This window comes from Anabrus simplex, chromosome 1 (assembly GCF_040414725.1).
Source record: "Anabrus simplex isolate iqAnaSimp1 chromosome 1, ASM4041472v1, whole genome shotgun sequence".
Classification (NCBI taxonomy): Eukaryota; Metazoa; Arthropoda; class Insecta; order Orthoptera; family Tettigoniidae; genus Anabrus; species Anabrus simplex.
The window spans coordinates 186152496-186167253 of record NC_090265.1 but is presented as its reverse complement, the minus strand read 5'-3'; the positions used below and the strand labels follow the sequence as shown (position 1 = coordinate 186167253).

Sequence of the window (14758 nt, the reverse complement as noted above, 5' to 3'; positions counted from 1 at the left end):
CCGTTGGTGTGCGGAATTTTTGCCGATGATTTTTCGATAGATTTTTTCTTTGCCAACTTGAGCATTGAAATCACCCATCACGATTTTCACGTCATCTCGATGAGTCATTCATTATTTTTTCTAATTTTTCCAAAATGTTTCAACATTTTCAGTATTTTTCTTATTGTCGATGTTAGTAGGTACATGCGCTTTGGCAAGTATGTATTTCTTTTTGCCGCACTGGTTGCGCATGGTCATAATTCGATCATTAACGTGTGTGACTTCTTTGACAGAGTTATTGAAAAGCCGTTCCGGAGATTGGTGTACCTTTCGCGACTCTGTGTAAGGTTTTGCTCTAAAAAATGCGGTAATTTCCATAGTCCATAGTTTCGTTGTCAGTCATCCTAGTTTCTTGAAGAGCGAGAATGAGAATTTCTTGCGTGAGATTATGTAATTTTCCTGTTTGAATTAGAGTATTGATGTTTAGAGTTCCAACGAATGTTTTCTGTTTGTATGGAAGGTGACCAGAGATCTCCGACACTCTCAGTTGTGCTTGCCTGGACCCTCCAGTATCTGAAAGTCCAGTTGCCGTCTGTTTACGGGTGGATTGTGCACCACCTGGGGTAGAGTTGCGTTTGCTTGCACAGTTCATGTTTGCTTGTACTTGAGTGGTTTGGCATGGTGACTGCCAGGACCAGATAGGACCAGAGGTTGTTGAGGCCTTTGGAACATGGTATTTCCAGCCGAGCTCGCTGAGCTAAAAGACGCTGTCCATTTGCCGTTGGATACCAGTACAGAAGCTAATGAATTTCATTTGCATCAAATATAGTTCTTCCACCTTCTTCGCCGTTGGGAATAATTTCCGCCGTTGTAGCTGTTGACGATCTTTGCATTTTCCCCAAAACTGATCAGCTCGCCGACATGTTTCCCGCTTGGATTGACTACTCAAACTTCCACTAGGTTGATCGGCTTAACAAGTACACTTCTTATAGGTTGCACGTTGGAGTTGAAAACTGCTCGATAAAACCTCCACTACAATGCAAATCTTGGTCTTGAAAGAGATCTACTACAATAAATTTGACAGAACATTGACCATATGAATGTGGATGAAATAATTATAAAATTATTACGTCCATTATAATGGCCCCGAGAAGTATAAATTCCATGACATAAGTAACGCTGGTGAGTGCATGTAGAGTGCCTGCCTTCTTCGTGGTTTCCATGGCAGGGATGGCAAATAAAACAAGATGGCTAACACTTAGGGCAAAGATAGTATACATATAAACCGAGTGTCTAGAGTTTCTCTCTAAGTAGTGTTATCTACGGACTGTCGGCAAAACAAGATGGCTGACACTCAGGGCAAAAAAACACAAAGCATTTGTACCAAAAACCAACACTAAATGATCCCAGATCCACCCGATGAGATCAACATACACTCATCACATCCCACATCGTCACAAACACTGCCAGGAAGCCACAAAGGAATTACAGTTCCCTTCCACAAACGGAGATACGATGCACCAAATTTATAGACGTCTGTCTACCCCACCTTTATTATTATTATTATTATTATTATTATTATTATTATTATTATTATTATTATTATTATTATTATTATTATAGATGCGTTAGGCCCTCTAAGGAGCACGTAGAACCATTAGTTAGCATTCTTCTTCTTGTTTCTCTTATCCTCCCAAAACTTCTTCAATCTTCATCCTCGAGTCTTTCTTGAGTCCAAGCCTCCTGGAGTTTCAAGTTTCTTGTACATTGTCTGGCTGCAAAGCTGTGCAAGTTAATTTTGTTTCTAAATGTAGCCCGTTTAGTTGTCAGTGGGTCAACGCCGACTTCTGCGAGATCTTTTTGGGTGTCAGCAAGCCACCGTACTTAATTTTGTCGGGTTCCGCTGATAATGAGGAAGATTTTCTTGGTCAGTCGCGAGTCGTCCATTCGTGCTAGATGTCTGTAGAATTGCATACGTCTTTTCCGGGCGATTGAAGTGAATCTTTCGGTCAGCGAGTAGAGTTCTTCCGAGCTTTTTCGCATCTATATTCCATCTTGGAACTTTGGTCCAAATATTTTCCTAAGTATTTGCCGTTCCATTTTCTCGATGCCATTGATATTGATGGTCAGTGTTGATGTTTCAATCGCGTAGAGTGCTTCAGGAAGAACTACTGTATGGTAGTGACGCAGCTTGGCTTGGATGGAAAGGGATTTCTTATTGTAGATATTCCAGGTGACTGTGTAGGCTTTACGTAATTTTTCGGCACGGGTTTTGTTGGCTATCCTGTCGTTACCAGTGCTTCCGATAATTTCACCTAAGTACTTGAAATGTTTAACTCGTGTGATATTGCCATATTCGGTCCCAAGTGATTCCACACTGGTGTTATTGGAGTCCATGTCTTGTGTTTTCTCATATGATATTTGGAGGCCAGTCCTAATAGCAATCTCATGCAGATTCTCAAGAGCGGTTCTGGCTTCCTCGGGAGTGCAGGTGATTATTGCTAGGTCGTCAGCAAAGGCAAGACACTTAATATTGATTCGCTTATCTCTCGTTCCCATATTTATCCCGTGTACTTCTTTCTCCCATGTTCTAACGATCTTATCTAGTACAAGATTGAACAGCAGTGGAGATAATCCATCACCCTGCCTCACGCCTGTTCTTATCTCAAATGATTCGGAGATTTCGCCCATGAATTTCACTTTAGAAGTTGTGTTAGTTAAAGTCTGTTGGATTAACGTCGTAGTTTTGTTGTCAACACCATATTCATGAAGTACATCTAATAGGGTGGCACGGTCAATCGAGTCGTAAGCTTTTTTAAAGTCAACAAAAGTGACCACATTTCGAATTGATTGGCGATGTTGGAGAATCGTCTTGAGGTTCCAGATCTGTTCTGCACACGATCGGTGAGGTCTGAATCCCGCCTGGTATTCTCCAATCTTCCATTCTATCTGTTGTTCTAATTTGGTACGGAGAGCACGAGAGAATACTTTGTAAGCAATTGAGAGGAGAGAGTTACCTCGGTAATTGTTCGGATCTGTCTTGTCACCCTTTTTGTGTAGAGGATGAATCAAAGCAGCTGTCCACTCTGCAGGTATGATTTCGCTCTCCCATATATCCGCAATGATGGCTTGTAATCGGTCAATAATGACCTCACCTCCGATCCTGAGCATCTCGGCAGTTACACCATCTTCCCCTGGTGCTTTGTTGTTTTTCAGATTTAATACAATATTCTGTATCCCGTCATGTGTTGGTGGAAGTGAGTCATGGTTTGGGGTGGATATGTTGAATTGCAGTTTTTCGTCAAGAGGTTCACAGTTATGTAACGCCTCAAAGTACTGCTTTAAGATGTCACAGTTGGCTTTTGTATTCGCCTCAAGTGTTCCATCGATGCGACGAAAACAAATACTAGGGGGTTTGTAGTTAGTCAGTTCTTCTCTAAAAGTTCTATAGAAATTTCGAGTGTTGTTCCTTTTGAAATCGTAATCGATTTCCGACAATCTATTGAGGTGGTAGGTACGTTTAATTCGTCTAATAGTTTTGGCTGTTCGCTTCTGTATTTCTATGAAGTTACTCCAACTTTCTGGTGTTTGGTGACTGCCAATTCTTCCAGGCTTGCATGCGGGATTCCAGAGCTCTATCGCAATCGGCAGTCCACCACCTGTGTTTACGTTTTCGTGGAGGTTGGCCAAGTTTCTTCGCTGAGTCTTGAATGGTTGCAAGAAGGGTGTCCCATGTTTCTGTGTTAGTCTGTATTGATTCCATGAATTCCTGTGCGTATTATTATTATTATTATTATTATTATTATTATTATTATTATTATTATTATTATTATTATTTCCGCCTCTGTTGTGTAGTGGTTAGTGTGATTAGCTGATCAGCTGGCACCCCCGGAGGTTCGAGTTCGATCCCCGGCTCTGCCACGAAATTTGAAAATTGGTACGAGGGATGGAACGGGATCCAATTAGCCTCGGGAAGTCAACTGAGTAGAGGTGGGTTCGATTCCCACCTCTGCCATCCACGGTAGTGGTTTTTCGTGGTTTACCATTTCTCTTCCAGGCAAATGCCGGGATGGTACCCCACTTACGGCCACAGCCGCTTCTTCCCTCTTCTTTGTCCATCCCTTCCAATCTTCCCCATTCCTCCACAAGGCCGCTCTTCAGTATTGCAGGTGAGGCAGCCTGGGCGAGATATAGGTCTTCCTGCCCAGTTGTATCTCCCGACCCAAAGTGTCACGCTCCAGGGCGCTGCCCTTGGGGCGGTAGAGGTAGGATCCCTCGCTGAGTCCGAGGGAGAAACCAACCCTGGAGGGTAAAGAGATTAAGAAAGAAAGAAAGAAAGCAAGAAAGAAAGAAAGAAAGAAAGAAAGAAAGAAAGAAAGAAAGAAAGATTATTATTATTATTATTATTATTATTATTATTATTATTATTATTATTATTATTATTATTATTATTATTATTATTATTATTATTATTATTATTATTCCATGAGTAAGTCCTCCCGGTAAAGTTTAAAGTTGTGGATTCTCACATCCATCTGTAGAAAACACTGTGAGCTTGCTCAAATCATAATAGCTTTTCCATTTGAGGATTACTGTAGATGTCTCTGACATTAAAATGTTACCTAATCTAGAGTTCAGATGTCATTACTTGCCAGGAAGAATGTTTGTACCTAGATGTTATACATACTGTTAATCTTCCATTGTTTATTTTAATTCTCTGAAGTTGCCTAAACTGCAATTTGTTTAATCCGCCCCTCTAGAGGCGTGATATCAAGGTAATTCACCTATCAGAATATCTGATATGAATTTAATTTAACCCAATCAAAAGTACACTAGAACGTCTAGATTGTTCTGCCGAAATAATAAGGCCCGAGCTTCGAGGATAGTCTGTCTGATCTTGTGGAAGCTTTATTGAATACTCTACGGACTAAGGAGAGAGGCCGTCTCCTTCGGGAGTCGTGAGGCGAGGCTTTCTGCATCATGCCATCAGTCAGTTTTATTAAGTGAACTACTGCGTGTGAAGCTAGAGAAGGTTTCTTTCTTTCTTTCTTTCTTTCTTTCTTTCTCCGGGGTTGACTTTTCCGTCGGACTCAGCGAGGAATCCCTCCTCTACCGCCTCAAGGGCAGTGTCCTGGAGCGTGAGACATTGGGTCGGGGATACAACTGGGGAAGATGAACAGTGCCTCGCCTAGGCGGCTTCACCTTCTATACTGAACAGGGGCTTTGGTGGGGGATGGGAGGATTGGAAGGGATAAACAAGGAAGAGGGAAGGAAGTGGCCGTGGCCTTAACCCGCCAGTGCACTGGTCACAAAAAGTTACGTGAATAAACGGGTTGGGTCTCACAGACCCATCATGAAATTTTATTTTATAGTATGCTAATATATATTTATTTTCAGTATTCATTCTCTTCTATTCCGATAACATTATAAACACATTGCTGTCACAAAACCATTGATGATTAACATTTATTTAACATTTTACAAATCATTTCTGTAACCACTGCAAATTTACACACAATATGTTATTTGATCAAAAAATTCAGAATTTATCAAGTCAAAATTAATGAAATCGTCATAACCTAATCTTCCTTATCCAGAAAGTTCACTGGAACATTCGCATTTCAGTTTCACATTCACTGCACACGAATACGAAGTGTTCAAAACACAGGAACTTTCTGCACAAATAGCACTAGTAGCGGGTCTTTCTGTCTCTACGGTATGCACAACGCTCTTCTATTTTCTGTGTTTTCACGTCCTGCTTCTTCCGTCACCCCAGATATCCTTCTTGCAGTATCGCAATGTTCTTTGGAAGATATCTTGAGACAGCTCTTTCTTCAGTCAGAATAAACAGGAGTTTCTTCAAAAAAGTATTCTGTTCCTTGCGTCTGGGGAGTTAGGGTTGTTGGCTCTGAATATTCAATATGCTTAAAGCCTGCAGTATTCAGCAACGCATAGAAAACCAACATTGTCCAGCGTCTGGTGTTTCGAGCCACGTCATAGAAAGCCGTTCTCTCGTCTACACAGTCTACACCACCCTTAGAATGTGACTATTTCAGGCTTCCCCTTTTCTCTTGTACTTTCATCAATTTTATCATCGCTGTGTATCGGCGACAGAAAAACAACAGTTCTTCCTTTCTTTGGAACATAGGAAAACAACGTCATGTCCTCTTGGAAGCCAAATAAATTGCCGTACGGTTTTCGTTTTGCAGCTACAACAAAGCTTGTGGGCATCTCTTTCTTATATTTTCGAACAGTACCGACCATGGTAATATTATGTTCATATGTTCATGCTTCATTTTTTTGGGCAATAAGGTACAAGGTAAACCAGTTGTCAACCGTCAAATTACGTCCACTTCCGGACACAGGGATGCACATTCTCTCTACAATATCAGCAGCTCTGAAACTCACATCTTGATACGGGCCTTCAGGTTGCTTACCACAGTAAATTTCTAAATTGTATGTATAAAATATATTTGCATTAACTAGAGCGAATACTTTAATTCCGTATTTACCTGGTTTCGTGGCAATGTACATTCTAAAACTGCACCGTCCCCGGAAAGACCAAAGCATCTCATCTAATGTCATTAATTCCCCAAGGTAGTAGGCTTTCTTACAGTTTCCATTGAATGTTTCCATCATTTCTCAAACAGCTGCCAGTTTATCACCTTCTCTTCTCTGCTGCCTGGTCCCCACATCATCAAAGCGAATACATTTCAAAAAAAGTCTGAAAAGTCTGAAAGCCATAGTCACGGGAAAGCGCGCCGTTCCCAAGCCATCAGTAGACCAGAAATCTTGAATATTCATTCTTCCACCGTGAAGGAAACCCATACCATACTGAATCCTATAATTGCTCTAATTTCTGAAACTGTCGTAGGTTTACAATCACTGGGATCTTCATATCTGGAAGAAATTTCCACAATGAAGATATTCGTGTACGCAACAATACTTTCGATCATACCATTGTTGAAAAACAAATTCCAGCATTCTGTAGCTTCGTTTGCTCCTTTTGCAGCCCCTGTTACCCTGGGCAGTTTATGCACAATATTGTGCCTTCTTGTACGGACATTTGCGGTTTGTCTCATTTTCTTCCATTTTGTAGTTTGATCTCTACCCACGAAATTATTGTTGGATTCAGACTGGTTCATTCTTGAATCATGTCCTACCTCTTCTTCTTGTACGTCTGCGCCAGTCTCCGACTATATCGGACATATCATCATCTGATAATGGTTCCTCCGATAATGCGGCAACTCTTTCCATATCACTTGGATTGCTGACATCGTAACACTCCTTTTTCTTAGACCTACGAAGAAACGAACTCATTAGCTTCGTGGCCACATCCAAGGAATCAGCGAAAAGTGCAATATCGTCTGCAAACGCTAAACAGTCTATTGAAAGATTCTTGTTCTTGTGGCCTAGTCAGACTCCGCTTTCGACTTCTTCATAACTAATTTCTCTGCGCCATTCACGGATCACTTTCTCATGAACGCAGTTGAACAACAGAGGTGAGAGACCATCTACCTGCCTAACTCCTGCCCGTATTTCAAAGGCATCTGAAGTCCTCCTCTGAACTTCACTTTTGAGATAGTGTTGGTGAAAGTCTGTTGGATGATCGCTCTTGTTTTACTGTCCAAGCCAAATTCCTTTAAGATCTGAATTAAGGTAGTTCTGTCAATTGAATCATAGGCCTTCTTAAAGTCGATGAATGTTACTACGAAAGGCTTGCTCCTTAGTTTAAGATATGAAAGGACATATTTCAGATTCAGATTCTGATCCACACATGACCGTCCTTTTCTGAAACCCAGCTCTGGATCTAGCTGTTGTTCTGCCCTGATTTCAAGAGCTTTCGAGGTAATTTTGTAGGTTATGGGTAGGAAGGAGATGCCGCTATAGTTGTTACCATCCGACTTCTCACCTTTCTTATGGAGTGGGTGGATTAGAGCAGATGTCCAGTCACTTAGAAGTCTTTCAGTATTCCAGATTTCGTGTATGATGTCCGTTAATTTCTCCACTGCACTCTCACTAGCAAACTTCTATTATTATTATTATTATTATTATTATTATTATTATTATTATTATTATTATTATTATTATTATTATTATTATTAATGCTATTTGCTTTACGTCTCACTAACTACTTTTACGGTTTTCGGAGACGCCTAGGTGCCGGAATTTTGTCTCGCATTAGTTCTTTAACGCGCCAGTAAATCTACCGACACGAGGCTGACGTATTTGAGAACCTTCAAATATCACCGGACTGAGCCAGGATCGAACCTGCCAAGTTGGGGTCAGAAGGCCAGCGCCTCAACCGTCTGAGCCACTCAGCCAGGCTAATTTACTATTATTATTATTTATTATTATTATTATTATTATTATTATTATTATTATTATTATTATTATTATTTAATCCGTTTACCCTCCAGGATTGGTTTTCCCCCAGGACTAAGCGACGGATCCAACCTCTAGCGCCTCAAGGCCAGTGGCCTGGGGCTTGAAACATTTGGTTGGGGAGATACAATTGGTAAGGTGGACCAGTACCTCGCCCAGGTGGCCTCACCTGCTATGCTGAACAAGAGCCCTGTGGGGGATGTGAAGATTGGAAGGAACGGGGAAGGAAGTGGCTGTGGGCGTAAGTTAGATACCATCCCGGCATTTGCCTGGAGAAGAAGTGGGTAACCAGGAAAACCACTTCGAGGATAGCTGAGGAGGGCTACTCAGTTGACCTCCCGAGGCTGAGTTGACCCCGTTCCAGCCCTCGTACCACTTTTCAGATTTCGTGGCAGAGCCGGGAATCGAACCCGGTCCTCCGGGGATGGCAGCTAATCACACTAACCACTACACCAGGGAGGCAGACATTATTATTATTATTATTATTATTATTATTATTATTATTATTATTATTATTATTATTATTATTATTATTATTATTATTACAGTGATTTAACGTCACATTCACACATATACGTTTTCGACGACCATGGGATGGATAAGGGATAATGAGGAATTATTAAGGTACAGTTCCAGCATTTGCCTGCTGTGAAAATGGGAAACAATGGAAAACCAAAGATGCATTTTGAGGAGCCAGGTGAATAATGAAGCGAAACCTCGCTCCTTAACGAGCTAATGCAGACTAACAGGACTTAGTGACCTACACAAGGAATGGCGGGGGAGGGGGAATGGGGGGTATCGAGTTTAAACCCCTCCCTTGATTAACACTTTATTCTTTTTATTTAATTATAAAGTAATATTAGTGTAATCAAAATTAACAATTTGTTCTATGTCCCTAGATGTCAGAACGCTGTCCTACTGGCGTTCCTCTATGTGACGGAATATCTACCGACAGGAAGCTGACAAATTTTTGCATCTTTAAACACCACCGAACTAAACCTGCCAACCTGGGCTCAGAACCTCTGAGCCACTCAGTCCTGCGATATAGTGTCATAAATGGAAACTCTGTTAGCTTCTCACGTTCAAAGTAAAACCTGCGACTAGAATTGATATTATTATTATTATTATCGGCTTTACCCTCGGACACAGCGAGGGATCCTCTACCGCCTCAAGGGCAGTGTCCTGGAGCTTCAGATTCTTGGTCGGGGATACAACTGGGGAGAATGACCAGTGCCTCGCCCAGGCGGCCTCACCTGCTATGCTGAACAGGGGCCTTGTGGAGGGATGGGAAGATAGGCAAGGAAGAGGAAAGGAAGCGGCCGTGGCCTTATGTTAGGTACCATCCCGGCATTCGCCTGGAGGAGAAGTGGGGAAACCACGGAAAACCACTTCCAGGATGGCTGAGGTGGGAATCGAACCCACCTCTACTCAGTTGACCTCCCGAGGCTGAGTGGACCCCGTTCCGGCCCTCGTACCACTTTTCAAATTTCGTGGCAGAGCCGGGAATCGAACCCGGGCCTCCGGGGGTGGCAGCTAATCACGCTAACCACTACACCACAGAGGTGGACATTATTATTATTATTATTATTATTATTATTATTATTATTATTATTATTATTAAAATGCTAGTACATTACATTTGAATAAACAGTCATAAAATCAACCCCTGGCGAATACCCGCCTACTCCACCGATGGGATTAATACAATAGCGTCAATCTGTGGCTGGTCGCAGCAAGACGGGCAATTTCAGCAGTCACATACATCAGATCAGTTGCACGGGAGTAGATTACAAACTAAACACGGCATGGCTTTAACAGTCTTCAAGTTGAAGAAACCCAAACGGCACACAACCATTTCATTAATAGTTATGAAGTAAAAAAACTGTACCCCTGGTGGGACTCGAACCCACAATCCCCGGTTTAGGAGACCGATGCCTTATCCATTAGGCCACAGGGGCTTCCAAACGCTGCAATCGCTCTCCGTTGCTGACCACGTGCAGCGTGACTCTCCGTTACTCACCACGTGCAGCGTGAGGAGTGTTGTAAATTAATTGCTAGTAATGATGCTGTTTTTAAATATACTGTAGGCCTACGTAGCACACTTAATCTCTATATATAGAGCCCTGCGCGGATATACAAAATATTATCCACATCCGCACTTCTTTCATGCGCATCCACGAGTATTGCAACTATTTGACTATTTTACACACAAGGTATTGTAACGGATCTGTTAACATTAAGTTATACAATTGGCGTGATACCTAGGTGGTGATGGTGATTATTGTTTTAAGAGGAAGTACAACTAGGCAACCATCCTCTACATAACACTAATCAGATAGAAAAAATGGAAGGGATCCGACACTTCGAAAAATGAAGGTATCAGCCAAAGAAAGACAAGGGCCATGAAAGGCGTGAAAATAGAAAACTCCCTAGGTCACGAATGCACTAATATACCGATGGAGTCGGAAAAGAACAGGAGTTGACCAAGGGACGTCGGATAGGATATATGAAATTGAGGAACCTGGCACAAATAAGTGGAAGCAATGCCAAGATTCAGTTGAGGGCCCCGTGGTCGCCAACCCACGCTCCAAAGTTTAGAATCCCTGGGGCCCCTTTTAGTCGCCTCTTACGACAGGGAGGGCATACTATGGGTGTTATTCTATTGCGCCCACCCACAGCGACGCCTGATACCTACATAGCAACAGTGACACATTATGAGGGATTTCCTCTTGCGACAATTACCGACATATTGAGCGGTTCTCTCTCGGAAACTTTGTTCCTTCCTTTCACTAATTGAGGCTGAGAAGCCAGTTAGGCTTAGGTCAGATTGACGGCTTTATGGACTCAAGGCTCCTGATGTACTACCAATTTCCCTTATCAGTGTCAAGGGTCGCCTCACCACAAACAAAAATAACTGCATGAAATGTATGAAAGACTCATTTGTCGAGATTTCTCGAGTATACCTGAGTGAAAATCAATAAACATAATTATTTAGAAATTATCAGCAAGATGACCCGCACTGTCGTACAGCTTGCATCCGCCAAGAAATTAACTTCGCGGGTATCCGCGCAATTCCGCATCCGTGCAGAGCTCTCTGTATACAGTATAGTGATCGCCCACATTCTATTCGAAGGCAGAAAATATGGCGACCCTTCAGTGTTACCAACAACTACCACCGTAACGAAATGCAGGATACCGAGATCGATAGCTGCAGTCGCTTAAGTGCGGCCAGTATCCAGTATCCCACTCCTAGCCCTTTCCTGTCCCATCGTCGCTGTAAGACCTACTGAATCTGTGTCGGTGCGACGAAAAATAACATACATACATACATTATAGACTGTTATGTCTTTCAGTGTTCAGTCTGCAAGACTCTGTGAATTTACTAAACGTCGCCACAGTCCTCTATTTGCAGACGAAAATCAACTTGTAAAAAAACGAAGTCCGCCTCTGTGGTGCAGTGGTTAGTGTGATTAGCTGCCACCCTCGGAGACCCGGGTTCAATTCCCGGCTCTACCACGCAATTTGAAATGTGGTACGAGGCTGGAACGGGGTCTACTCAGCCTCGGGAGGTCAACTGATTAGAGGTGGATTCGATTCTCACCTCAGCCATCCTGGAAGTGGTTTTCCGTGGTTTCCCTTCTCTTCTCCAGGAAAATGTCGGGATGGTACCTAACTTAAGGCCATGGCCGCTTCCTTCCTCTTTGTCTATCCCTTCCACTCTTCCCATCCCCCGCCAAGGCCCCTGTTCAGCATAGCAGGTGAGGCCGCCTGGGCGAGGTACTGGTCATCCTCCCCAGTTGTATCCCCCGACCCAATGTCTCACGCTCCAGGACACTGCCCTTGATGTGGTAGAGGTGGGATCCCCCGCTGAGTCCGAGGGAAAACCAACCCTGGAGGGTAAACAGATTAAGAAAGAAGAAAGAAAGAAAACGAAATGCAGGAGTCACAGCGGTTCAATAGGCGATGTGCATTAGAAATCAATCAAGGTTCAAAATCTGATCACCATATAATATGAACGTGTCTGCAACTTTACATGTAAATACTGTATAAATGCAAGTAATTTGTTTTTGAATGAGAAATTCTTCAAGATATTTTTGCCTATAGTTAATTGATCTGTATTGTATTCTACCCTTTCAGCCTAAGATTTTGTGCGCCGACTACAATCCCAGGGTCGTACACGGGTGATCCCCGGTGATGTTTTCGAAATAATATAAACTAATCTAAAATTAATAAGCAGGAAGGATAAAATAGGAACAAAATAAAAATAAAACAGTTTATGAATGATAACCTTTTTGCAAACAAACTTACTGAAAAGAAAACTTTGACAAAGCGATAACGAATATAAAATTGACAACACTTAAAAAATTATTAGTCAACTCTCACTAGGTCAACTGAAACCCATAATTATTCATCATTGTTACAGATAGGTTATATCCATTTAATATTATCTTCTACTAACCGCCAATGTTTCATTTGTTAAGTTTAGTAAGTCGGCATGCTTCAAATTAAATTCCATTCCACTCCTTATATCAAGGACAGAAAAACAATCTTTCGTAAACTAAAACTCCTAAGAAATACATATCGAGTTTTTGAAACTTCATTACATCATTCTATAGATCCATAATTACAACAAAATTTTGCCGACGTCAATTATTAAATAATTTTAAATCAATTACCTCTTATTGGGTTTGATTATAAATGTATAGGATATTATTTCCAAAATATAGTCTTTATTAATTACTTTGAGTTACATTCTTAAAAAAACATTTACATTTATTAAATCAAAATCAAATTATTAAATTGTCGAATTTCCAAATATCAAATTATTAAATCTATTATCCATTATTCATTAATTTATTCATTCATTATTCATTAATTTATCAATTCATTATTCATTAATTCATCATCTATCATGGCTCAATACATCGCATCTACAGTAACTATCATGAAACGAACGCGGACTGACGAGTACATCAGTTACGACAACAACGTGAGAAAATCTCATTTAAAGAGAAAATTCTAACTTAACGCATACATAACCAGCTACCTCAATATAATCACACTGAATAAAACAAAAATCTGTAGCGAAGAACCCAACGTAATGTGAATAACACATGATCCCCCAAAAACTTACATCTACACTGACTCTACTGCAGTGGGAATAGAACCCCTGCCTCAAACATAGCAACCATATGGAACTGAATCCACAAGTCAATAAAGTCACTATAACCAGAAATCAGAATTTGCGTTGCCAAATACACAATAAATGTCATTCACACATAACAAAAAACCCAGCAGTGATAGTCATCAGTGAATCCCAAGTCCATTGACCTGGTCGAGAGTCGAAGTGACGTCCCTCAGGACGTTCCATTACAGTAACCTGAAATTCCGTAGTTTTTAACTAAAATTATACACAAATGACGTTAAATCTTTAAATATCTCTGTACTGTGGTCTACCTGATCAAATGGAATTATATAAAAATGACATCGTAATTAGTCTTTGATGGCCCTATCTTGACGGGGTTTAATCTTTAACATTAGAACGCTGTGCTGTGGAGAAGTCTCGACTTGAAAAATAAACACATCTGTTTCCTTCGTGCCTCGGCTATAAATCTGTTATCACTCGACAATATCTCTGTACTCAAGGCAAGTTCATTCAGTCTCTTCCAAATAATTCATATAATCCAGCCTCCACTGGGCTTGTAACAAAATATACCTTGCAATCTACATTCAGGAATACACAATATCTTGCCTTCAATTATAACGTCCACTGGTACAAACCTCACCAGGTTTCACAACTATTATTGCTCAAGAATACTTAATCTCTTCGCAATCAAATATCAACTTCGACATTATCATTCTACATTATCATTGGTCCTCTTCCTCTCATTAGCGTTCTGAGTGTTAAAGTATCCTATCTCAAACAAGGCACAAAAATAAATCTCAAAAACGAAATATTGAAAAAAAAAACACGATTTAACTCACAGCACATATATTAACCAGGCAAAATATCAAATCACTTATCGATGAACAAAGACTCTGAATATACACTGTAATATTCACTGACGGTCGCTGTTTCAAATCCATAGCGCAAAATAGATGAATTTCTCTCGAAGAGTGGAAATAATCATTCAACATGCCAGTACTGCTAACATGCCCCACGAACTACTTAAGAGTATTAAATGCTATTTAACCTTATTAAAATATTTACACACACTGATGTTATTTCAGAAGATCATTACCACACGCTTATATTGGAGGATCTGCTGTATTAATCGTGTGGTGTTCACTAACCTGAGGTTAACTGAAATGAGTTTTGGTGTTGAATAGATTGAGGTATTTCCTTACGAGTTCCTGGAGTTTATGGTTTGGATTTATCGCGAGCACTGAAGAT

General features: G+C 41.0%; 1 non-coding gene across 1 annotated transcript; it reads right to left on the bottom strand.

Moving 5' to 3' along the window:
- Positions 1-10249: 10249 nt before the first annotated feature.
- Positions 10250-10322, bottom strand: TRNAR-CCU (transfer RNA arginine (anticodon CCU)). Its single transcript has one exon. It is a non-coding gene; the product is annotated as a tRNA-Arg (tRNA).
- Between the last annotated feature and the right edge of the window lie 4436 nt (positions 10323-14758).